This window comes from Gorilla gorilla, chromosome 6 (assembly GCF_029281585.2).
Source record: "Gorilla gorilla gorilla isolate KB3781 chromosome 6, NHGRI_mGorGor1-v2.1_pri, whole genome shotgun sequence".
Classification (NCBI taxonomy): domain Eukaryota; kingdom Metazoa; phylum Chordata; class Mammalia; order Primates; family Hominidae; genus Gorilla; species Gorilla gorilla.
In genome coordinates, this window is record NC_073230.2 from 122,533,155 (window position 1) to 122,558,813 (window position 25,659).

At 37.0% G+C, this 25,659-nt stretch overlaps 1 long non-coding RNA gene across 4 annotated transcripts in view; it reads right to left on the reverse strand.

Moving 5' to 3' along the window:
• Positions 1–6,568, reverse strand: part of LOC134758943 (uncharacterized) — a 201,861-nt gene extending 195,293 nt beyond the window's left edge. For 3 of the 4 annotated variants that reach the window (XR_010134743.1, XR_010134745.1, XR_010134744.1), the window contains exons 1-2: positions 6,433–6,543; positions 2,052–2,135 (exon numbers count right to left, since the gene is read on the reverse strand). This is a non-coding gene — a long non-coding RNA (uncharacterized lncRNA). Of the gene's footprint in view, positions 1–2,051; positions 2,136–6,432 lie in introns of all 4 variants that reach the window. The other variant, XR_010134746.1, reaches the window with a different exon arrangement.
• Between the last annotated feature and the right edge of the window lie 19,091 nt (positions 6,569–25,659).

Here is a 25,659-nt window from a genome sequence, read left to right on the forward strand (position 1 = left end):
CTGAGAATGGGAACATCTAGTCTTCACTTTGCTTCATGCTTCTGTCTAAACCTGTGGGGAGAGCAAAGTTCTTTCCAGGACGTAATACAGAGTTCTGGGGACAAAAGGGAAAGCCTGGCATTCAGAAGATCACCTGCCATTTAGGGGCACAATAACTGAATGGAAGTAAAACAATTATTTGCATTAGCACTCTGCTCTATATTTTTCACCTCCAAATGGGCTGATAATTGAATTGGGAATAAAACGTGGGAGGAATAAGACTCATTCTGGCCTTGTGTTTTCCAATACAGTTTGCTGGAAACATGCATTTTTCTGGGATGTTAGGATGAGTGCTCAGATTAATAAAGTGTGCTTTGGTTCTCCTTTGGCTACAAATTCTTGTCTGTGTATTCCACAGGCCATTACCTCAGAGGAATGGTGGGTAAAAGGCATCTAGAACCCTTGTTCCTACCCCAAAGCCCCTCAAATGTCTTGCTGCCAAGCTTTTGCTCGTCCTATCTTCTCTAGCTGGAATGCCTATCAGTCCTACCCATTCGTTAGAGTCCCCTTCAATCATGAACTCTTCCCAACTCTTCCTTCCATAAAGTACATACAACCTTATAGAATTTTTTCTGGTGACATTTACAAAACATTTTATTACATGTATTTTTATAAACTTTACTTTTCAGAGCTGTTTTAGGTTCACAGAAAAATTGAGCAGAAAAATACAGAGGTCTAATATACCGAGGTCCCTACCCCAGCCTTCCCCACTATCAACATCCAGTACCAAAGTAGTATATTTGTTACAATCCATGAACTTTCACTGACACATCATCATCATTTAAAGTTCATAATTTACATTAGGATTCACTCTTGGTATGGTAAATTCTATGAGTTTTTACAAATATATGATGATATGTATCCACCATCCTACTATCACAGAGAGTAGTTTCACGGCCCTAAAAATATGTATTTATTCATTGTCTTGCTGCTTTTACTAGAATATAAGATTCCTAAGGGGAGAGGCTGAATTTTATTGATCACAATATTCCCTGCAGTGAAATGTACAGTAGCCTGTGCAAAGTTAAGAATAAAAAATGTTAATTAATTGGTTGTTTGCAGTGACCATAATATAGAAAGAAAAGGCTGAAACTTGTATGCAGCTTAGATCTGCTGAAATACAACTGTGCTCCTTATAAAAACTCACTGATCCTTATCAACTGGAGAATAAAATTATCTCACACTTCATTTAAAGCCTAGGTGGGACTCTCACAATGCCTGTGTCAGAGAATCAAGACTGTCCATTTCAAAATGAAACATTTTATATAACTTATCCATATTTTAAGGTTGTTGAAGCTAATCTATAAAAGGGAATAAAATTACTGGAAAAATCTTTTACTTTTTACTTTCCTCCCACCTCATGCCTGCCACAGATCTGACCTTGACATTTTATATTCCACAAAATGAAAAAGACTTGTTATACATCTTCTGTAATGGCCTAAGTGCATAAAGATTATGCTGAAAAGATGATACCATTACGGAGCTTACTTGAGATGTAGCACAGGAATTTTGTTCCATGCAGCTTATGTTTTTTCCAATTATTTGTGGAAATATTTAGATATTCTGTACCTTTCAAACCCAAGACTACTCTCTCAAATCTCTAAGGGATTTAAAGTAAATAAAGACAATCAGTTGCCTATTCTTAAGGTAATAAAAATGTGTTTAATTTGGGGGTATTATATATGACAATTTAGTAAACAAAATCCCGTAGTTACAGCTAAATTAAATAAACTAAGCAAAAACGGATAAATGTAAAGTCCTGAATAAAGGGCCAAAACTTAATGAAGAAAATATTACTTAACATTTGAAACATCACTTAACTTTTTAAAACCTAGATATTATAGTTGATAATATACCCAAATTGAATGAACATTATTAAGCATCTTATAAAATCACTAATATATTTAAGAAACACATTCATAGAAATGTAGTAACTGTGATGAGAGAGGAGGTAACTCTTCTGTATTAGGCCTGCACTGCCATAAAGAAATACCTGAGACTGGGTAACTTACAAGAAAAGAAGAATTGGCTCATGGTTCTGCAGGCTTTACAGGAAGCATGGTGCTGGCATCTGCTTCTGGAGAGGCCTCAGGGAGCTTCCAATCATAGAAGAAGGCAAAGGGGGAGAAGACACATCACTACTAACGTATAGTATTGTACTATACATTATTTCCATAAAATAACTATTCTGGTAAAACAAAATATACAAAGTCATATGTGAGTTGAATTGATATTTTCTGGCCTACCATCAAAATATTTCATAATCCTATGTGTCACCTTTCTCAGTGCCATAAATATTAATGCTCTTTATTATGTTTTATACACATATTGTATATATATGCACATATACAGTGTATATATGTATAAAAACTATATACTGTGTGTGTGTATATGTGTGTGTGTGTGTGTGTGTGTGTACTGTGAGAGTGCGATCACCCAGACACTTCCCAAAGCATTTTAGCTTTTATATAACAATAATTACGTTTCCTTTGGCAGGCACAGTCTTTTTTTTTTTTTTAATGTCTCTGAAAAATTTTAAGCAGCACGCGGACTCCCAGAACATCCACAGGCCTCACCCCTCCCCATTATCTTTCTGTGAGCAAGTCACACATTTATGTTTCCTGTTAGGCATCTGTAGGAGTTTCAGTTTCCTGATCCCTTATCAACAGCATATCACCTATCACTCTTTCCTGTAGCTTAGTTCTTCCATGTCCCCCTTAGGATCTGCTACCCTCTAAGCATCTTAAGGATATGGGCTATGTCTTATTCATTTTTGTATTCTCCAAAGTGCTTTACACAAAGGAGGCAGTCAATACAAATTTTTTGAAATAATCTTCAAGAAAGCGGGAAGTGGCTTTAGCATATATAAAGAATATTCCCTGAACATTTAAAGAATCAAAAGTAAATGTCCTAGTTCATAAAAATAGTGTTTTAGAAATGTAGCATTCTTTGATAACAAAATAATTACTTCTTATTAAATTGCCAAAAATGCCAACAAAATAACTGGCATTCCTTAGTTTTATTTTTTCCTATAATCGAGATTTTTATTATTGGAGCCTAAGACTATTAGTTTTTCTTTAATTTTTATCAAAGTAACAAATGTACACACTTTAAAAAGTCAAATATTTCAATGACCATTCATTAAAAAAATAGCCTCCCTGATATGTGTGTGTGTGTGTGTGTACATGTGTGTATGTGTTCATGTATTTTTACCTCAAGGTAATGATAAAAATTTGATAAAAGCATGAAATGGACTCTGAAGACTGGGTTCAGAAAAGGGATTTAAAAAAAGGAAAGCACATTTGAAACCTCAATCTCTTCAAATTCCATAACAATAAGTCCAACAATAAGTCCTAGACCATTTTGAAAATGTCATTAGTGCGTGTCAGATTATCTTTTGTCCCAGGCAAGAAGGCAAACAAATAGCGAACACCCATCATATGCATGTCAGGTCACGTATAACCCAGGAAAAATCATTTGGGGATCAAAGAGTTATTGTCGAATAACACAGACATTTGAAGGCATTCTTATCCCTACAGACTTTTAGATTACAAGGACAGAACCAATCATAGGCAAAATCACCAAATAAAGCTCTTGAACAAAGACTTACAACTCCATTAGAACCAGGCATGGAAAGGAAGTTTTCTTAACTAATGCAACCTATTTTGCTAGCCATGAAAATTTGGCATATTATCTTATTGTCTTTTACATCATTCAAATTACTTTTAAAAGAATGAAGATAACAACACAGTGTAAATGTAAGTGTAAATGTAAAGGGTGTAAAATATATGCCTTGGTAACGATCTTACCAAGGATATTTTAGAATATGCTTATATGTTACAAACATATATACAGGCAATGCTTCAAAAAGACGTTCTTAAACTTTGCCATGGATGATTTTCTTCTCATGACTTTATGTTTTAATGCCAAACTTTGTCTCTCATACATAAAAGAATCACCAAGACACTTAAAGAATCACCGTGATGGAGTTTGTGTCTATGACATCAGCATAGACAGATGAAATGTGACAATAATTTATCAAATAGTTTGGCAGGGTACCATACACACACTTCTAGAAAGCAATTTCTGTTCCTCAAATTGCAGTATTTTAGCTGCTTATTTTATAACTTACCTTGATAGGCTATAAAATTAGAAAAAATTCAAATAACACTCTTTGGGCACTGAGACTCATGCCCATAATTCCAGCACTTTGGGAGGCCCAGGCAGAAGAATCCTTTGAGGCCAGGAGAGTGAGATCATCCTGGGCACCTGCACAACACAGTGGGATCACATCTCTACAAAATATTAAAAAAAAAAAAATAGCCAGGTAGCCAAGTGTGGTGGCACATGCCTGTAGTTCCAGCTACTAGGGCTAGGCTGAGATGGGAGGATTGATTGAGCTCAGGAGGTCAAGGCTGCAGTGAGCTGTGATTCCCCCACTGCACTCCAATCTGGGTGGAGTGTGAGACTCTATCTCAAAAAAAAAAAAAGAAAAAAAAAGAAAAAAAAACTTGCTATTTCTATTGTGTCAGATATCTGAAAGTTTATAAAATGGTAACACAGTATGGTTTCATACTTTCCTTTTTGTTCGTTTTTTGAGACAGAGTCTCACTCTGTCACTGAGGCTGGAGTGCAGTGGTACGATCTCAGCTCACTGCAACCTTCACCTCCTGCGTTCAAGCAATTCTCCTGCCTCAGCCCCCCAGCTAGCTGGAATTACAGGCACCCGCCACTATGCCTGGCTAATTTTTGTATTTTTAGTAGAGACCGGGTTTCACCATGATGGGCAGGATGGTCCTGAACTCCCGACCTCAAGTGATCTGCCCACTTCGGCCTCTCAAAGTTCTAGGATTACAGGTGTGAGCCACCACGCTCGGCCTGTCCTTTTTATCTAGTATGTTTTCAGTTTAAAAGTTAAACACAGAAATAGCAAGCAGAGGATTTTAAAGTCACATTATTATTACACTTGATGATCGTAAAGGTGATAAAATCTTCTTAGAAAGACATGCAACATTCACATAAATATCATGCTAATGTGTTTTCTTTATTACCATTAACTAGGTATAAATTCTTAATGAGAAAATACTTCTAATGCTTTTTATTTGCAAGCCTATGGAATTTATTAACTTTATCATATAGAAAATCTCTAAGGGGAGAAAATATCTCTTGATTATGTGTAGTTTGTCAACTCAGTGCACTTTACTGAGTCTATCTTTTGGGAATATGCAGCCAAACTGTAGAGGGAAGTTTTAATCAATAGAGGTGATTATAGCTGCATTTTATTTTCAATTAGAAATAGAAGTCAAGGTCAGTGATGTCTCCTTAGACTCCTACCTTGTAAACGCTGATTTCAAGGCCAACTTTCATTCCATTCAGGAGCTGAGTAGCATTTCAGATTCTATCATGTGAGGAAGGCTGCACTATGACTCTGAATAGTTTGCCTGGATTTAGTTTTTGGATCTGCTTCTTGCTAAGGGGGTATAACTTCTCCATGCCTCAGTTTCATTATCACAAATAGTTTAATAAAGAATATTATGTTGCATAATATTGTTTTGAGAATTAAATTTAATAATCCACATAAACTGATGGGATAACGTGCTATTCCAAAAGGTTTAGCTCCAACTTGAATAAGTTACCTTGGGGCAATTTCTGAGTCCTAAATACTTTGTAGTATACCCTAATAATTTTCACACAGCTCTTCTCCACAAATAGAAAGAAGTGAAGGGCCTTGGTGAAATACATATTTGTTAGCTATATTTTTTAATTAATAAAGATATTTTATTGAATTTCAGAAACTTGGTACTTTTAAAAAATTTCGATCTTTGCACACAAATCACCACTATACTTTCTAGAACAGTGGAAGTTAGGACTTCAAGATTGTCACTTACCTCCTTGCGCCACATAGTGCAGAAATTCCTGACTCTGCCCCCCCACCCCTCTTATGGCCATGATTATCAATTACTCTGTTATTCTAGCAGGGGACAATTGAGAGGTGACAGCGTACTGGCAGTCCTCACAGCCCTCGCTCGCTCTCGGCGCCTCCTCTGCCTGGGCTCCCACTTTGGCGGCACTTGAGGAGCCCTTCAGCCCACCGCTGCACTGTGGGAGCCCCTTTCTGGGTTGGCCAAGGCCGGAGCCCACTCCCTCAGCTTGCAGGGAGGTGTGGAGGGAGAGGCGCGAGCGGGAACCGGGGCTGAGCGCTGCGCTTGCGGGCCAGCTGGAGTTCCGGGTGGGCGTGGGCTTGGCGGGCCCGCACTCGGAGCAGCCGGCCGGCCCTGCTGGCCCCGGGCCGTGAGGGACTTAGCACCCGGGCCAGCGGCTGCGGAGAGTGTACTGGGTCCCCCAGCAGTGCCAGCCCACCGGCGCTGCGCTCGATTTCTCGCCGGGCCTTACCTGCCTTCCCGCGGGGCAGGCCTCCGGACCGCAGCCAGCCACGCCTGAGCCTTTCCCCGCCTCCGCGGGTTCCTGTGCAGCCCGAACTTCCCCTAGGAGCGCCGCCCCCTGCTCCACGGCGCCCAATCCCATCGACCACCCAACGGCTGAGGAGTGTGAGCTCACGGCGCGGGACTGGCAGGCAGCTCCACCTGCAGTCCCGGTGCGGGATCCACTGGGTGAAACCAGCTGGGCTCCTGATTCTGATGGGGAAGTGGAGAATGTTTATGTCTAGCTCAGGGATTGTAAATACACCAATCGGCACTCTGTATCTAGCTCAAGGTTTGTAAACACACCTATCAGCACCCTGTGTTTAGCTCAGGGTTTGTGAGTGCACCAATCGACACTCTGTATCTAGCTGCTCCGGTGGGACCTTGGAGAACCTTTGTGTCCATATTCTGTATCTAACTAATCTGATGGGGATGTGGAGAACCTTTGTATCTAGTTCAAGGATTGTAAAGGCACCAATCAGTGCCCTGTCAAAACAGGCCACTGGGCTCTACCAATCAGCAGGATGTGGGTGGGTCTAGATAAGAGAATAAAAGCAGGCTGCCCCAGCCAGCAGTGGTAAACCGCTCGGGTCCCCTTTCACACGGTGGAAGCTTTGTTGTTTTGCTCTTTGCAATAAATCTTGCTACTGCTCACTCTTTGGGTCCATACTGCTTTTATGAGCTGTAACACTCACCGCGAAGGTCTGCAGCTTCACTCCTGAGCCAGCGAAACTACGAACCCACCAGAAGGAAGAAACTCCAAACACCCGAACATCAGAAGGAACAAACTCCAGACTCGCCACCTTAAGAGCTGTAACACTCACCTGGAGGGTCTGCGGCTTCATTCTTGAAGTCAGTGAGACCAAGAACCCACCAATTCCGGACACACAATGACAGAATTGGGTGGGATATTTAAGGAGATCAACTGTCCACAAGCCAAGTATACTATACTAAAGTGAGAGGAAGATCCATCCAAAATTCATGCCACATACACTTTTAAATGCACTACATAATTTGGACCATATGTGAGTTTCTCTTTTGTATTCTTGTTTGATTCAGGGCAAAGCTACTGAATTAAGTTTCTAGTCCCTGAGGAGCTTAGAAGTTTGGCAAAGGTCAAAAGCTGAGAATTCCTGAAAATAAGACTGAGGAACCACAATGGAGAGTTGGGAGTTCACTGCAATGCATCTGAGGTGGGAGACAGGTCATCTCATGAGGGCCTGGAGCGCACCAGGCACTGGAGCTGGGGCTGTGGTAACAGCCGCTTCACCACCCTTCGTATGTTGAAGCTCTTGGGAATTCAGAACTAAACTCAAAATGTAAAAACAGTGCCTTAATGACTGGCAAGAAAACCTGGGGTGTGGTAGCTTGCTAATCTAGGAAAACTTGGAGTGTGGTAGTTTGCTAATCTAAGAAAACCTGGGGTGTGATAGTTTGCTGATCTATGATGTGTTTCTTCCTTCATCTTGATATTCTTAAATTCTTACATACCACTGAAAAAGCAAAGTGAACGTGGCAGTGAGGAAGAGAAAGAAGACTGCATGTCTCACATCTGAGAAAGGCGCACTTTAGTCTGGCTTGAAGATGCAAGAATGTAAGAATGCTGCTTTACAGAAAAAAAAATCTTCCTCTCTTCTATATATATATATATATATTATTATACTTTAAGTTCTAGGGTACATGTGCACACCATGCAGGTTTGTTACATATGTATACATGTGCCATGTTGGTGTGCCTCTCTTCTTTAGCATTTAAGAGTTGGGCACTTTTCTTACCTGTGATCCCAAAAGAAAGCCCTCAAGACCTATAAAGTCTATGTTCCAAGATCATCAGAAGTAACCAGCTTATGGACCGGGCTTATGCAGGGAAAATCTACCCCCGAGTCTATCTGGTAATGTACACAGCTGCATAAAAATATTAGTTCTGTTTTTTAGAGCAGGGTTGGCAAACTTTATCCATAAATGAGCATAAAACAAAAAACAGACTGCTGGGTTTGGCCTGCTGGTTGTCACTTGCCAATCCCTGCCTTAGAACAAAGCAATTGCTTTCTCAGCAGATGGTTCATCGTTAAAGAGTTCCAGTTTTTTTAATAACTAAAATCTAATCCTTTTTCACAATGAAAGAAAATAATTTGAAAATTATATAAATGTTTTAAGAAATACAAAACAAATTAGTCATAATCACATAACTGATGAGTAACTACTTTTAACAATTGATTTTCTTTACAGAATTGTATATATTCATATCTATCTATACAAATTAAAAATCTGTTATAAACATAATTTAAATCCTATTCTTTCCACTTATCTACTGCACAATGAATTCTTCAAAAAATCTCATATAATTTATGCATCTTTTGTTAAACCTTAATAATTATACCTCACAGATTCGTGTCTATTAATAATCTACCCTTCCACTAGATTGCCACCAGTTTAAGAGTAGAAGCTGTTTTACTCATTTTGGAAGTCTCATGCTTAGTGTTATGACTAGGGCACGGCAGGTACACATGATTGAATACATTTGAAATTTTAACAGTATAATTATCTTTTACTCAATGTTATAGCTTACAGTCCTGGTCTTAGTTCAAAGAGAACATTCTCAAACTCATTACCTACTAATACCTAGCAACCATTACACAGAAAGTAGGAATCTCATGATTTCTGATTGTTAGTTCACTTTAGGGAGCTCATTACTTGAGAAAAATAGTATAGTTAGTCAATTCCCAAGGTTGTTTCAATCTTTCTTTTATTGCCTGAAAAGTAGCTTAACTTAAAATCACTTCCTTCAAATTGTTTCAAGTCAAATACTTCTGGATGACATCTCAGTTTCTACCTAAAATTTAATATTTGGTACTAAAGAGGATGATATATAATTTACAAAATAAACATTTGAAGATAGCTTTTTAAAATATGTTGGACCATTTTCCTGTGATAAGCTAGGTTTACACAGGAATTCTATCCCACAAAGTAAACACTAAGAGCTAAGATAAGTGTAAATTGTTTCAGCAAGGAAATATGTGCCCATGCTTATGTTTTATCTATGAGTACAAACTAGTTTGCATATTTTTGCTGAAAAAAAAATCACTCGCTAGCCCTCCAGTAGTCAAAACAGAACTTTAATTTATCAGCTCAGTTAAAATGTTTGATTCACTGATCATTTTATACTAATCTCAATATTATTTTTCAAAATAACCTCTATTTTGGAAAACCAGGTAAGAAGTCATCCTGATCATAGGAATTAAATTCTGTTTTTCTCAGCTCCTTTTTAATAAGATAAAAACTAAGTAAGTGGGAGGTGGAGTATAGGAGCTTCATCCTTGGAAACTTGTAAAGTTGGCATCTGTGTCGATTCACTGATTGTTTGCTTACACACTCTGTAACATAGAAAACTGTATTTCCCATGCCACCATGTGAATTGGCTTCTGTGTTGGTTATGTGAAATATTGAAGGTTGGGAAAAGAAGTCAGGGAAAGTCTTCTCACTATGGCATCTTTCTAGTGGCTGGGGAATCATCTGCAACTTCCGCTACTGCTAAGAATTCCCTTCTGCATCTCTTATACCCCAGCTGTCAACAAGCAGCCCTCACTGTGATTCTAGCTACATACAACATTCTGGAGTTCTAGGCTCCGTTAATGACACATTTCTTTCTTTCTATTCTCTTGTGCCCTTTACTGTATATTCCAATTTTTTATCTTACTGTCCTTAGGTGTGGATATTTTCTTCTGATCATCAATCCAGTTCACTAATCCTTATTTTGGGTCATTTATCTCAAACACACTTATTGAGTCTTAATTTTAGTTTTTATTCTATATTCCTAAATTTTCTATTTGATTCTATTTCATAGATCTGAGTTCACAGGTGAAATTCTTCATCTTGTTCTCTAGCACATCAAACATATTATTTTATCATTTATTTTAGAGTCTAATTAAATTCAGCATCTAGATCACATGGGCCTATTTCTACTATAAGCATTTTCTTTCTGTTTTGATCCTTTGGTCTTGTCTTCTGTTATGACAAAGTTTTTGTGTGCATAAAAAATGTTGATTATGAATTCTTGTAAAGATAATTTGAAGTTCTTAGACTATTAGAACTCTCTATATTGAATTTCCATTTGCTCTAGCAGAAAGTTAATGAAGGAGCAGATAACCTTAAATTGATAGAGTATTGAACTAATTCAAACATATATTTCATTATTTTTGAATGGCGTTTTCTTTCTGGTTTGCCTTTACTCCCTCCAAGCTTTTTTTATATCTCACCCTATTTATCTCTTTATCTGTATCCTTTGTAATATCCCTTATAATATCCAGTAAACCTGAGTTCTGTGAGCCACTCTAGCAGTTTAAACCAAGGAGGTGGTTGTGGGAATCCTGATTTATAGCTGGTCAGTGAAAAGTTCAGGTAAAACAACCTGGGGCTTGCAGTTCTCATCGGGAGTTGGGGTCAGTCTTGTGGGACTGAGCCTTCTACCTGTGGGATCTGATAGTAACACCAGGTAGACAGTATTGAAATTGGGAGACACCCAGCTGGTGTCTACTGCAGATTTTATTGCTTGCTTGTTGGTCGGGGGGAAAAGAAACACACATTTGGTCAGAGAAGTCTTCTGTGTTGATCACGAAATGAGAGTGGAATTGTTTTTTTTTTTCACTCAGAATTTTTTCCAAGACTCAGATGTAAATCTTCAATGGTCCCAAAAAATCCTAGGCTGTTGACCAGTATCCGTCCTCCTTGTGATTTCTAACCTGTAAGTTTAGTTTTTCCAGCATTATGTGACTTCTGAAAGCTCTGTTGAGCTTTTCAGCCTCCTTCTTACTACTTTCTGCTCAGCTTCTCAGCCACTCAGCTGTGGCTTATCAATTGGAAAATGCCTCAAGAGGCAGAAAGTCGGGCTTATTTACCCACACATCCCTCTTACCTGCAACATTGAACCCTCTGGCTCTTGCTGATTTCCTAATTTATCTAGTCCCTTCACATATGCTTCTAAAAGTGTTTTATCCAGATTTAGTAGTCATCCTTGGTTGTGGAAGGGTTGCCTTAATATGTTAGTCCACAAAAATAGCCAAAATCTAAAATAACTGAATAAAAATATATAGCAAAAATAGAAAACAATAGAAACGTTTTTAATCTAAAAGAAAACCACAAAATGAGAGATGTAAATCTAAAAATAGTTAAAATAAAAATAGCTAACTCTCTATGACCACCAAGGTCACTTCAGAGGAAAATAAAATGATTACAGATCTGGATCATGGAGAATACAAGATGAACTTGGAGCATCTAGTCATGCCAGAATAATAAAGAATAATAAAGTAATAAAGTGTTCAAAGAATGATGGGGATAGAATAAAAGAGTAAAGAAGCCAACTTGAATGTCTCCTTTCGGCCAAATCTGAGATAACTTGAGGATCAATTAAAATAATGGTAGAAATAGATTATAAAGTAAGAATCCATTTGTACGTGACAATATAAATAAAATACAAGTAAATAATTGGATGAGAAGGAAAAGCTCTTCTTTCAGTAGCGTGGCAACTCTTAAATACAGAAAAAAATGATAAGATTAGAAAATCACCAGTGGATACTAAAACTAGTGGATTAAAAACTTGGTGAGAAACAGAATATTTAAAGCAAAGTATTTCTTCACACAAAAATGTTTTAATTTCATAGGGATCAGTAATCTTAGAGTGCAGAAACCTAGTGGATACCACCTTAAATAAAAGCTCTAAGTTAACATTGCTAATGTTAGGGAAAAAAAACTGATGTTTCTCCTGATGCTGAGAAGGATAGATATATTCTGTGGTATTCCTGTCAAAAATGCATAAGCTGATTCTAACAAGGAAATGTCAGACACATTCAAATTGAGGGACATTCCACAAAGTAACTGGCCTGTACTTTTCAAAAAATGTTAAGATCAAAAAAGTGAAAGGCTATACAAGAGTAAATGAGTCTAAAGACGCATAGCAACTATCTGCAATGCATGATTCTAGATGGCATTTTGTACTGGGAGAAGAAACAGGTTTTAGAACAATTGACCAAATTTGGATATAAACTGTGGATTAGATAACAGCATTATGTTTATGTTCAATTTTCTGATTTTTGATAGTTAGGTGGGTTATGTAAAAGAATATCCTGGTTTTAAGATATACACACTTAAGTGGTGTGTGTGTTTGTGTGTGTGTGTGTCCATGCGCATATATACAGACAGAGACAGAAGAAAGTAGATAGGGCAAAATATACCAAATTATTAAGCTAGGTAACAGGTATATGGGAGTTCCTTGTGTTATTTTGGAAGCTTTTCTATACATTTGAAATTATATCAAAATTAAAAGCTTTCAACCAAACAAAAAACTAGATGACAATCTATTCCCCAAATTACAAAGTATAATTGGGTAGAGTCCAACCACTGAGAGCAGCAAGAAGCCAGTTATTTTTGTAAATATATAAGAGGAAACAGGGGGAAAGAAAATAAAAACAACGTTCTGATAGAAAAATAGGCAACCAACAGTTCATAAGGGAAAAGCACACATGGCTCTTCAACATACGAAATTGTATTCAGTTGACCTCTTCAGATAAATTGAAATTATATAGAGATATTTGGAATATTTTACAACACAGTATTTGCTAAGAATGTAGGAAAGTATGTATTCTCATCTGTTGCTGGTTAGAGACAGGAAATGGTACAATCCTACCATAGATATTGTATGGTACAATATCTAGTAAAATCACACATGAATTTACTTTTTGACCCACCAATCCTATTTCTAGGAATCAATCACAATGATACACTACAAAAAATATTAAAAGATTTGAGGAGGGATCTGGCGAGATGGCCAAATAGGAACAGCTCTGGTCTGCAGCTCCCAGCAAGACCAACAGAGAATGTGGGTGGTTTCTGCAATTCCAACTGAGGTACCCTGTTCATCTCATTGGGACTGGTTAGGGAGTGGGTGCAGCCCATGGAGTGCAAGCAGAAGCAGGGTGGGGCGTTGCCTCACCCAGGAAATGCAAGGAGCAGGGAGCCTCCCTTTCGCAGCCAAGGGAAGCAATAAGGGACTGTGCTGTGAGGGATGGTGCTATCTGGCCCAGATACTATGCTTTTCCCACAATTAAAAAAACTAGAGAAGCAAGAGCAAAAAATTCAAAAGCTAGCAGAAGACAAGAAATAACTAAGATCAGAGCAGAACTGAAGGAGATAGAAACACAAAAAATCCTTCAAAAAATCAATGTATTCAGGAGCTGGTATTCTGAAGATTAACAAAATAGATAAAACTGCTAGCCTGACTAATAAGAAAAGAGAGAAGAATCAAATAGACACAATAAAAAATGATAAAGGGGATATCATCACTGATCCCATAGAAATACAAACTACCATCTCAGAATACTATAAACACCTCTGTGCAAATAAACTAGAAAATCTAGAAGAAATGGATAAATTCATAGACACAAACACCCTCCAAGACTAAACCAGGAAGAAGTTGAATTCCTGAAGAGAACAATAACATGTTCTGAAATAGACACAGTGATTAATAGCTGACCAACTTAAAGAAAGCTCAGGGTCAGACAGATTCACAGCCAAATTCTACCAGAGGTACAAGGGAGATCTGGTACCATTCCTTCTGAAACTATTTCCAACAATAGAAAAAGAAGGACTCCTCCCTAACTCATTTTATAAGGCCAGCTTCACCCTGGTCCAAAACCTGGCAGAGACACAACAAAAAAATAAAATTTCAGGCCAATATCCCTGATGAACATCAATGCGAAAATGCTCGATAAAATACTGGCAAACTGAATCCAGCAGCACATTAAAAAGTTTATCCACCATGATCAAGTCAGCTTCATTCCTGGGATGCAAGGCTGGTTCAACATATGCAAATCAATAAGTATAATCCATCACATAAACATAACCAATGACAAAAACCACATGATTATCTCAATAGATGCAGAAAAGGCCTTTGATAAAATTCAACAGCCCTTCATGCTAAAAACTCTCAATAAACTAGGTATTGATGGAACATATCTCAAAAGAATAATAGCTATTTATGACAAGCTGATAGCCAATATCATACTGAATGGGCAAAAGCTGGAAGCATTTCCTTTGAAAACCAGCACAAGACAAGGATGCCCTGTCTCACCACTCCCATTCAACATAGTATTGAAAGTTCCGGCCAGGGCAATCAGGCAAAAGAAAGAAATAAAGGGTATTCAAATAGGAAGAGAGGAAGTCAAACTGTCTTGTTTGCAGATGACGTGATTGTATATTTAGAAAACCCCACCACCTCAGCCCCAAAACTCCTTAAGCTAATAAGCAGCTTCAGCAAAGTCTCAAGATACAAAATCAATGTGCAAAAATCACAAGCATTCCTATACACCAATAATAGACAAGCAGAGAGCAAAATCATGACTGAATTCCAATTCACAATTGCTACAAAGAAATAAAATACCTAGGAATACAACTTACAAGGAACATAAAAGACCTTTACAAGGAGAACTACAAACCACTGCTCAAGGAAATGAGAGGACAGAAACAAATGGAAAGAAATTCCATGCTCATGAATAGGAATAATCAATATCATGAAAATGACCATACTGCCTAAAGTCATTTATAGATTCAATGCTATTCCCACCAACCTACCATTGACTTTGTTTACAGAGCTAGAAAAAAGTACTTTAAATTTCATGTGGAATGAAAAAAGAGCCTGTATAGCCAAGACAATCCTAAGCATAGACAACAAAGCTGGAGGCATCACACTACCTGACTTCAAACTATACTATAAGGCTACTGTAACCAAAACAGTGTGGTACCAGTACCAAAACAGACATACAGACCAATGGAACAGAACAGAGGCCTCAGAAATAACACCACACATCTACAACCATCTGATCTTTGACAAACCTGACAAAAACAAGTAATAACTCAAGATGGATTAAAGACTTAAATGTCAAACCTAAAACCATAAAAACCCTGGAAGAAAACCTAGGCAATACCATTCACGACATAGGCATGGGCAAAGACTTCATGACTAAAACAACAAAAGCAATTGCAACAAAAGCCAACATTGACAAATGAGATCTAATTAAGCTAAAGATCTTCTGTTCAGCAAAAGAAGCTATCATCAGCGTGAACAGGCAACCTACAGAATGGGAGAAAATTTTTGTAATCTATCTATCTGACAAAGGTCTAAAATCCAGAAATTACAAGGAACTTAAACAAATTTGCAAGGAAAAAACCAAACAACCCCATCAAAAAGTGGGTGAAGGATGTGAACAGACACTTCTCAAAAGAAGACATTTATGTGGCCAACACACCTATGAAAAAAAGCTCATCATCACTGATCATTAGAGAAATGCAAATCAAAACCACAATGAGATACCATCTCACACCATTTAGAATGACGATCATTAAAAAGTCAGGAAACAACAGATTTTGGAGAGGATGTGGAGAAATAGGAACACTTTTACGGTGTTGGTGGGAGTGTATATTAGTTCAACCATTGTGGTGGACAGTGTGGCGATTCCTTAAGGATCTAGAACCAGAAATACCATTTGACCCAGCAATCCCATTACTGGGTATGTATCCAAAAGATTATAAATCATTCCAGTATAAAGACACATGCACATGTATGCTTATTGCAGCACTATTTACAATAGCAAAGACTTTGAACCAACCCAAATGCCCATCAATGATAGACTGGATAAAGAAAATATGGCACATATACACCATGGAATACTATGCAGCCATTAAAAAAGAATGATTTCATGTCCTTTGCAGGGACATGGATGAAGCTGGAAGCCATCATCCTCAGCAAACTAACTCAGGAAGAGAAAACCAAACACCTCATGTTCTCACTCATAAGTGGGAGTTGAACAACAAGGACACAGGGAGGGGAACATTACACACTGGGGCCTGTTGGGGGGTGGGGGGAACAGGGAGGGAGAGCATTAGGACAAATACCTAAGGCATGTGGGACATAAAACCTAGATGATGGGTTGATAGGTGCAGCAAACCAGCATGGCACATGTATACCTATGTAACAGACCTGCATGTTCAGCACATGTATCCCAGAACTTAAAGTTAAATTTTAAAAAAATAGGAAAACAAAAGAAATGCAAATTGAAATAGTACAACCACTTTTGAAAGCAGTCTGGCATTATCTAATAAAGTTGGCAATGTGTTACTGTAAAAAAAAAAAAAAAGAAAAATTTCCTCCAGCACGACATTGGCTAATGTAGTAATTTTTCAGAATAATTTTACAAATGATAAAGGTCTTTTAAAAATACGGTCAGAAGAATTAAGCAGGAAAAATAAAGATTTGTTAACATGGCCAATAAGTGCCAAATATCCATCAAAAAGAAACAGTTGAATAAATTAGCATCCATTCACACAAACAATGGAGCATTACTAACATTTAAAATAAAGAAGGTAGAGCTCCATGTACTTTATACTATATTGTAGGTAACATATTTTTAGGTGAAAAAATATACAATTTGAAGGAAAGTATGTATTGTATACTACTATTTACCTGAGTGAAGGAAAAATATATTAACATATTTATTTACAGTAAAAAGGGGAAAGAGGGGTGAGCAAAAAGTAAAGGAAAAAATGATTGGGTGTAATGGGGCAGAGGGATGAGGGAGGAGAAAACAGCAGACTAAGAATATACAGTTGACCCTCTGTAACCATGGGTTCCACATCTGTGAACTCAACCAACCATCAATCAAAAATATTAGGAAAAAAAATTGCACCTGTACTGAATATATACACACTTTTCTCGTCATTATTTCCTAAACATTACAGTATAATAACTATTTACATAAGCACTTACTTATATTAGGTATCATACATAATCTAGAAATGACTTAAAGCCTATGGCAGGACGTGCATAAGTTATATGCAAAGAGTTTACCATTTTATATCAGGCACTTGAGCATCCTCAGAGTGTCATCAAGAGGTCCTGAAAACAATCCCCCAGGGATAGCAAGAAATATTATACCTTCTTTTGTATATTTGATAACATTAACTGTTACTAAAAATGTGTGTGTGTGTGTGCGTGCATGTGTGTGTCAGAGAGAGAGAAGGAGAGAGAAGTTATGTAGTCTAATAAGGCTTAATTAAATTATCATACAGAGGGTTATAGAAGAATTTTCAAAGGGTTGTTCATAGTAGATTCCTGCAGTGGGGAGTAAGGTTAGTCTTGCAGAAGAAGATGAGGAGGAAGGCAGTAGAAAAAGAGAATGTAAGAAAAAAAAAACTGCCTTAAATTCAGTGGCCATTGGAAACACATAATAAAATAAAGCAAAGCAAACAGATAATATATATGCCAGAGTCCTATTTATTAAAATTATATTTATATTCATAAACAGATATAAAAAACAAATCAATGAAATATCAATGGTGATTTTTAAGGATAGTAGGATTTTAGATCATATATACTTTACTATTTATATGTGTGTTATTCATTTTTCCTAACAATCACATTGTACTATTTATAAATCTAGAAAAATACAATAAAGTGATTTTCATTCTAGGCAAAAAGAACTACTACACACTAATAAAGAATAACTAAAAGAGCAACATTCCAAAAGGAAAATGTGTCAGGGATGTGAACAGTCATTTAACAGATAAAATACAAAGAGTATTTTATTTATTTATTTATTTACTTATTTATTTATTCAAAGAGTATACAATTGGAAACATATTTAACTGTTTGATAATCAAGGAAATGCAAAATAAGGCAACAGATTGAACACAGAGCAGGGGAGAAAGGGAGTCAAGAATTATTCCAAGGATATTGGCATGAGAAACTGGAAGAATAACTGGTTATTGGTGACAAGAAGAACACCCTGAGGAGGAAGATAAGGAGTTTGGTTTTAAGTTAAGACGTTTATGAAATATCCAAGTGGAGAAGTTAACCTGTCAGTTGGATGTATGAGCCTGGAGTCTAGGAAAGAGTGTTTCCCACAAAGAAATAATATTTAAAGCCATGAACTTAGATGAAATCACCAGGAAGTGATTTAATGTATAAAATAGTTTCAAGGACTGAATCCTAGGGCGCTTCAGAGTCAGAGTGTGGGGAAAAGTGGAGGAACTAGTGTAAAGAAATGTGTCGGATTAAAAGGAAAATCAGGAGATTGTGGATTCCTGAAAGAAAAACATTTCAGGAGAGAAATCATCTAAGTCAGTAGGACAATAACTGATAATTTATCATTGGATTTAGCAATATGAAGGTCAATTTTTAAAAAAGGACAATTTCAGGGAAGTAGTAGGGACGAAATCTATTTAGATGGGTTCAGGGAGTCAGACAGAATGGAAGGAGAGGACCTGAGACAATGAGGTTAGACAGCTCTGTGAGGAGTTTGGATGCAATGGGATGTTATGAAATGAAATAAATCAAGGCGGTTCTGTGTCAAGAGAAAGATTTTTTTCTACAATGAGAAATTATTGTCTATAGGCCAATGAAAATTATAAGTCACATGTTGTGACTTGTAATTAATTATTAAGAAAATTAATGATTAAGAAAATAATGGAGAAATTCCTGGAGGGAGGTGAGGGAAGATGCAATCTAATGTCTAAGTGAAAACATCAGCCTTAGGAGCGCAGGCTGCTCACACAGAGTATATGGACACAATTTCAAATCAGTGAGCAAATACAGGGTGGTCAGAGCTACTGAGATTTTTCTTATTGCTTCAATTTCTTCAGTAAAATTAGCTGAGAGTGCATATGGGGTAGGAAATATTAGAAGTTTTAGTAAGAAAGGAATGAAATATCCAGATAAAAACGATGAATAATGTAATACCCAAACCATTTGAGTTGACATGTTCCAGGCTGTGAGCCAATATTGAGGTCATGATATTTATTTTTTTAACCAGTCAAATGATTTCTTATTTATAGTTCCATACTGAAGGATCGACTGGATTCCGAATACATGGGCTCCAGAAAACACTTTCATACCCTTTAGCTGCACATTTCACCATGAGGCAGAAGACGACTCAATATTAAGTCACTAATTAAGTAACTTTCTATATGCATGGCTATCTTCAAAGTTTCAAAATCACATTAAGTAAATTAGTATATGAATAAGCTAAATGCTTAGGCATTATAAATGACACTATAACTTTCTCTATCCATTTTAATAACAAATGTATTGATTGTTTATCATTTACTGACAGATTTCCTGTAATTTGTACCAGGGTGTCACAGACAAAACATGTAGGGCTAGTCTGGTTTTCAAGAATAAACCTTTTCTGTTGCAGATACTGACTCTCCAGACCATACATGGAGTGACTCACATCCTCATATTGTTGAAATCAAAGGCTGGCATAGTCTTTATTTCTATATGCAAGCTTGGTCATACAAAAGGATCTTTGTCCTGATGGATATTTTCTCCTGCAGAAGTGCTTCATTTTGGTTATTGTTTGGATTTGGTTTACAATTTTTCCTTCAAAGTTTTTCTTCAGTAAGCCTACTGAATATGCTAATGTGATTACCTCATGTGAACACTTCAACCTGACTTGATACTTTAGGTCTGTACTATCCAACATGGTAGCCAACAAGTTGCTATAGAACACTTAGAATGTTCCTAGTGCAACTAAGGAACTGAATTTTCAATTTTCCTTAATTGTAGTTAATTTAAATTTAAAAACAAATTATTTAAAAATATTTTTTCACTTAAAATACTTCACTATTTTTGCAGAAGTACAGCTCATATTAACCATTGAAAATTCAGCATATGAAGGGAGATGAGCTCTAGGGAAGAAAAAAGATTGAGATGGGCTGTAAGTGTAAAACACTTGCTGGATTTGAAGACTTAGTATGAAATAAAGAATAAAAAAATCAGCCTGATAATTTTTATATTTACTATTGAAATGCTAATCCCTTGAATAAAATGGTTTCAATAAATCACATAATAATAAAATATTAAAAATATTTTATTAGTTATAAAGTACTGTAAGATAAAATTAAAACATAAATAAGCATATCTTGCTTTTTAAATGTAGCTAGTAGAAAATGCTAAATTACTTATTGTGGGTCATACATATTTTTCTGGACAGCATTGCTCTAGTTTATTAAGTATAAAGTTGGTTCCAGATGAATAGAAAGGCTCACAGGTTATTACTGTTATGAGACATCTTTCCCTCTGGTGAGGCAAAGAGCATTACTTTAACCTTTCCAATCATTTTCTCTCTGTGGCTTCAGAATTAACAAGGAGAAGTTACATGATGAAGACTATCTTTCTAAGAGAATTGTCTAACGACATAAAGAGTATCGGAGAAAAGAGCAGGTATCCATTCTAGGGTAGGTTCAAAAAGGGCCTGAATCAGTACTTGTTGATATAGTAAATACCAGAAGGCGTTGGAGAAATAAGTATTAATTTACTGAATGTTTTCCAATAAATTTCTTAGTTTCAAAGTCAGGAATAAAACATATCTATGAGGCTACCTTATAAGAGAAGTTTTTGTAACATGTGCATTCCAAGTCAAGCAGTTAAAAGACATATTGGCCCTTGTCATTTTACTTTTTTTTCTTTTTAATCACTACCTTTTCTTTTTCTTTTCTCTTTCTTTGTTTTTCTTATTTAATTTTCCAAGGAAACAGCAGAATAGCATGACCAGTCTGGGCAAATTTATCAGAATGGAGAAGTTTTATTTGGAATCTTGTTTCTTAGTGATATTCTTCCTCCTTTTGGCAATACGTTTAATGCCTAGAGCTACCCAAGGTCTCCATTTAAAACTCCAGCGAAAGACTACCTTTTTGAAAGAGAATAATAAATCAACATGTGCTAATATATTTTCTGTCTATTTATTAATATTTCATGGGCATAATGCCTTATCCCAATACAATAAAATTCTCAGGGCCCATGACAGGCAATTGGAGAATGTATTTTGGGAATATCAGAACTTTTGTACCAAACTCAGATTTTACCATTTTGACAGCTATCTATTCCACCTACTGGGCCTATTAAGGCTCTGTTGGTTGGTTTTATTAAAACCAATTTAACTTATTGAATTTTTTCCTGTTTATCAAAGAAAAATATATTCCAAAGCTCTGATAGAATGCAGTACTTTCTACACAGAGGTAATAATTCATTTTCAAAATTCTCATAGTCTCACAATTTCTTTAAAAAATACAGTGTGTGGATGCAGCACTGCTGCATACTCTTCACTTAGCCAGTGTAAAAGTTTCTTGCAAATATTTGATGGGAGTCATATTTGAGTTAGCATAACTTTATTTATTCCCTGGTGCGTGGGATTTTATTGCTTGGGTCCATGTGGGATAGTCCTCAGAGTGATAGATGACTCACTGAAACAGCTGTGACCTGACAGAGTTCTTGCTGAAAATGCATTTTCTGTATAAACTTGATTTTTTAAAAAACAATATCCATGATGTCATTGCAGTCTTCAAGTTCAACTCTCCCTGGGGATGGAGTAACACTCTTTTATAGGTGGTAATGGAACAGATGGGCTCATGTGGACAGCATGAAGAGGAGGGAAGAAAGATGGCAATGTATAAGCATTTGTGGAGCTAAACAGCACACAAAGTGGCCTATTTATTACTAAAGCTATGATGGACCCATTATGTGATGTCTTGAAATTCCTAGAAATGCCCCACTGGAGCTGGTAATCAACAGAGGATGCTGAGCAAGGCTGATCCTAGGCAAAACTGCAGGATGCCACATCAGCTTCACCTGACGAGACTCCTATAGTGCTTTTCTGCCCCATGGCACACTCCCCTGTTGTCTTTTTTCATCCTTTCTAGAAGGATCCTAACAACATCCTCAGCTTATCTGTTTTTCAGTTTCTTCATCTTAACAATTAATAAACAATAGTTCATCTCTCGGCATAGTTTGTTTTTCTGTAGAGATGGGGTCTCACTATGTTGCCCAGGCTGGTCTTGAACTCCTACCGTCAAACATTTTTTTTCACCATGGCCTCCCAAAGTGCTGGGAGTACAGGCATGAGCCACTATGCCTGGCCTTAAGTATTAAGTAAGTTAATATGTGTAACTTTTAGAATGGTGACTGTCTTATATATGTATTGAGAACATGTCCTTTGTATTACTTGAGAAACATCCAGTCAGAATTGTTTGACATATAGCCTAAACCCTTGGATCTGCTCTTTGAACAAAACTAGATGGTTCAGTTATCTTTCTTTCCCATGCCCTCATCAAAACTTATTGGTCTTGTGTAGCATTTCATTGGAGGCTTTTTTTTTCTATTCCAGATTTTTAAAAGCTATAAGCTAGCAGCTAATTGCTGGATTTGAGGTATACATGAGTTATTTGGGGCCTGCACAGTTAAAAGTGTTTTAATTTAAATGCCATTATTTAGAAATTCATCTATTTCTTATAAAATTATGATTTCTGATTTTCCTTGGAAAAAATTTTTTAAAATCTGGCAACCATGGGCAGTGGCCCCACGTGGGAACACACAGCTAGAACTAAATAGTAGTATTCCTTTTTTGATGCTGCACAGATTCTCCAATTCTCCAATCTCCACTACTCCTCATTTTTCCCTTCAGTCCAGCTGAATTCACTTTTCATTCTGGGCTCTGTGGATTTCTATGCTTGTGACCCAGGTGTCACAGTTGTCTTTCATGGACAGGTTATTTGTGTCTTCATGAAAACGCTCTAAATAAAAAAAAAAGGAAATTTAGTCCAGATGTGGAAGGATGCTGTGCCATTTTTGTATAGGAAGACATTTAATTTTAATTCCCTGAACATGTTCTGCTCTTGATGCTTAATCTGTTAACTCACTTGACTTTTATTTAGTCATGGCAAGGTGTTAGATTTTATTCTAAGCACAACAGGAAGTCACTGAGGGATTTTAACTAGAGGAGGGTTTAGTGCAATTTACATATTTAGGCCTTACTATGGTTGCTGTGCAGAGGTTGGAAAGGGTGAAATAAAAGAAATGGGAAGCCAGTTAGGCAGTTACTGAAGGTGTTAACAAGGAGAGGAGGATGGCGATTTGGACCAGGTCATAGGAGTGATTTAAAAAAAAAAATAAAGAGGAAGGAAGAATGGGGAAGAGGGGAGAAGAGGGGAGGAGGAGGAGGAGGAGGGGAAGGGGGGAGGGAGAGGGTAATCAATGCACTTCTAATAAAATGTTTCCTGTGGAAAATAAGAGCATAGTCTGGCCCTGGCCCAGCACCTGGCAACTTTTTCCGTTTGCTTGTTCTATTCTTGTTCCATCAATATTTTCCTTTTCTTTCAAACGCCAAGGTTTTTCCACCCTCTGGACCTTTGCATTTGCTGTGACACTCATTCTAACATGTCACCTGGATGTCTGTCATTCTTATTCTAGCATAGCTCATTGCTAGTTTTTATCTCATCACAACATTAAATCCTATTGTTTATTGCCATTTAATATTTCTTGTATATTTATGTTGTTGATTGCTTGTACTTGATTTGTTTGTTTCCCCTGATCAAAAATGTATAAGGTCAAAGACCAGTTTTTTTTTTTTTCAGCCATATCCTGGGTCCCTAGTATGGTATCTAGTCCACTCACTTGTTTAATAATATTTGTTGTATGAATGAGATTTTGTAGACATTTATTAAAATGTGAATGTGAGATTCACAACATCATCAAAGGTGATTCTAGTTTTTGGTGGATAATTGGGTGCCTGGTGGCAACATATACATTGGGATTGTGGGGTCTGGGAGATCAACTGTCTTGTGTGGAGCTACAGGCAGAATTAGAGTTCTGTTTTGGATGTTGTATAAATTTTCTAGGGCTGCCATTACAAATACAACAGAAATGTATTTTAAGTGGGTAACTTAAAACCACAGAAATGTATTTTCTCTCATTCTGGAGATGAGAAGTCTGAAATCAAGTTGATGGCAGGGTTGTTTAAGTGGCAGAGAAAAGAGATATGTTCTCTAGAGAGAGGACTATGGGTTGGAAAAGCCGTCTTGTAAATCCTACAAACTTCGGTAGCAACTAATATCAGAACTTAAAAATAAAAGGTGAGAGGCATAGAAGACGGACATGGGAGCAAACAGACAGGCTGAGTAAACCAGAGGAAATGTAAAACGGGAGAGATGGGCCTAGATGTGTGATCTAAGCACAATAAAAGAACAAAATTCATTCATTCAGTCGTGGCTTCCCAGAGTCTGTCTTGTTATTTCACAACAAAGCAAAGGGAATCCAGTATGGCCCAGCTTCCTTGGGATTAGCACATTGACTTTTCAAGATTCCAATATAGCAGCAGCTGACATTTCTACAGCTGTTGGTCCTCTTAGAAAGGTCTTGCTGGTGTGGTAAACCATGGGTTCCATATTCCCACATCACACATAAAAAAGGAACTTAGATGTTGAGAATATGTTTGCTAAGGCAGTGGAAAGTTTCACAATAATATGTCGACTGCACTCTTAACTTTTCTCAGCAGGAAGACCTTATGTTCAACTGAATCAGAACAATTATACTATTTCAGAGTGTTCACCACTGTCTCGTAGAACAGGAAGGCAATCTTACAAATAGAGTACTGACAGTCACAAAGCCAAATGTTAATGCTAATGTCTAAATATTTTTTAGAATTTGGTAAGATCGGCATTTCAATACAATGCTGGAGGTATTTGGCAAACCAAGATGTGCAGTCTCCATTCTGAACTCAGCCCACATACATTGGTCCACATCTGATATTGGGAGAAAGGCAACTGCAAATCAAGTTAGGGCATTCTCAGCGTCCTTTATCAAAACAACCCAGCAAATAAACTTGCAAAAACATAATTGGTATTTAAGCTATACATGAGTAAGTTGCTCTAGTGGCTCTACCTGCCTTTTTCCTTTGAAATGGATCTGAACTAGGATACCCTCAGCAGTCTGGGCAAATGAGGAGCCCACCAGATTAGAGGCATCCATCCATCCATTTACTCATTCATTAATGTGTTTATTTTTGATTGTTTGCTTTTAAATTTTAGGTTGGAAGAGAAGGCACTTCTGTACTCAAGGACCATTTTCATTACTCTAATATCATATAAGGGAAGGGTTGCATCCTGGTTGCCTACTTCTATTTTCCATTTCTTAACTGTGTTATCAGGCTTACTAACAGTTTTAGTCCAGCAGACATAGATATGACTTATCACATCTTCAACTTACATAATATATTTTGAGAACGCAACCCCTCATCCCATCATTACAACAAATTGCTTTTGTATATTAAAATTGGACTTTCATACATCATCTAATAAACAAACATTTGCACTATCCTTTG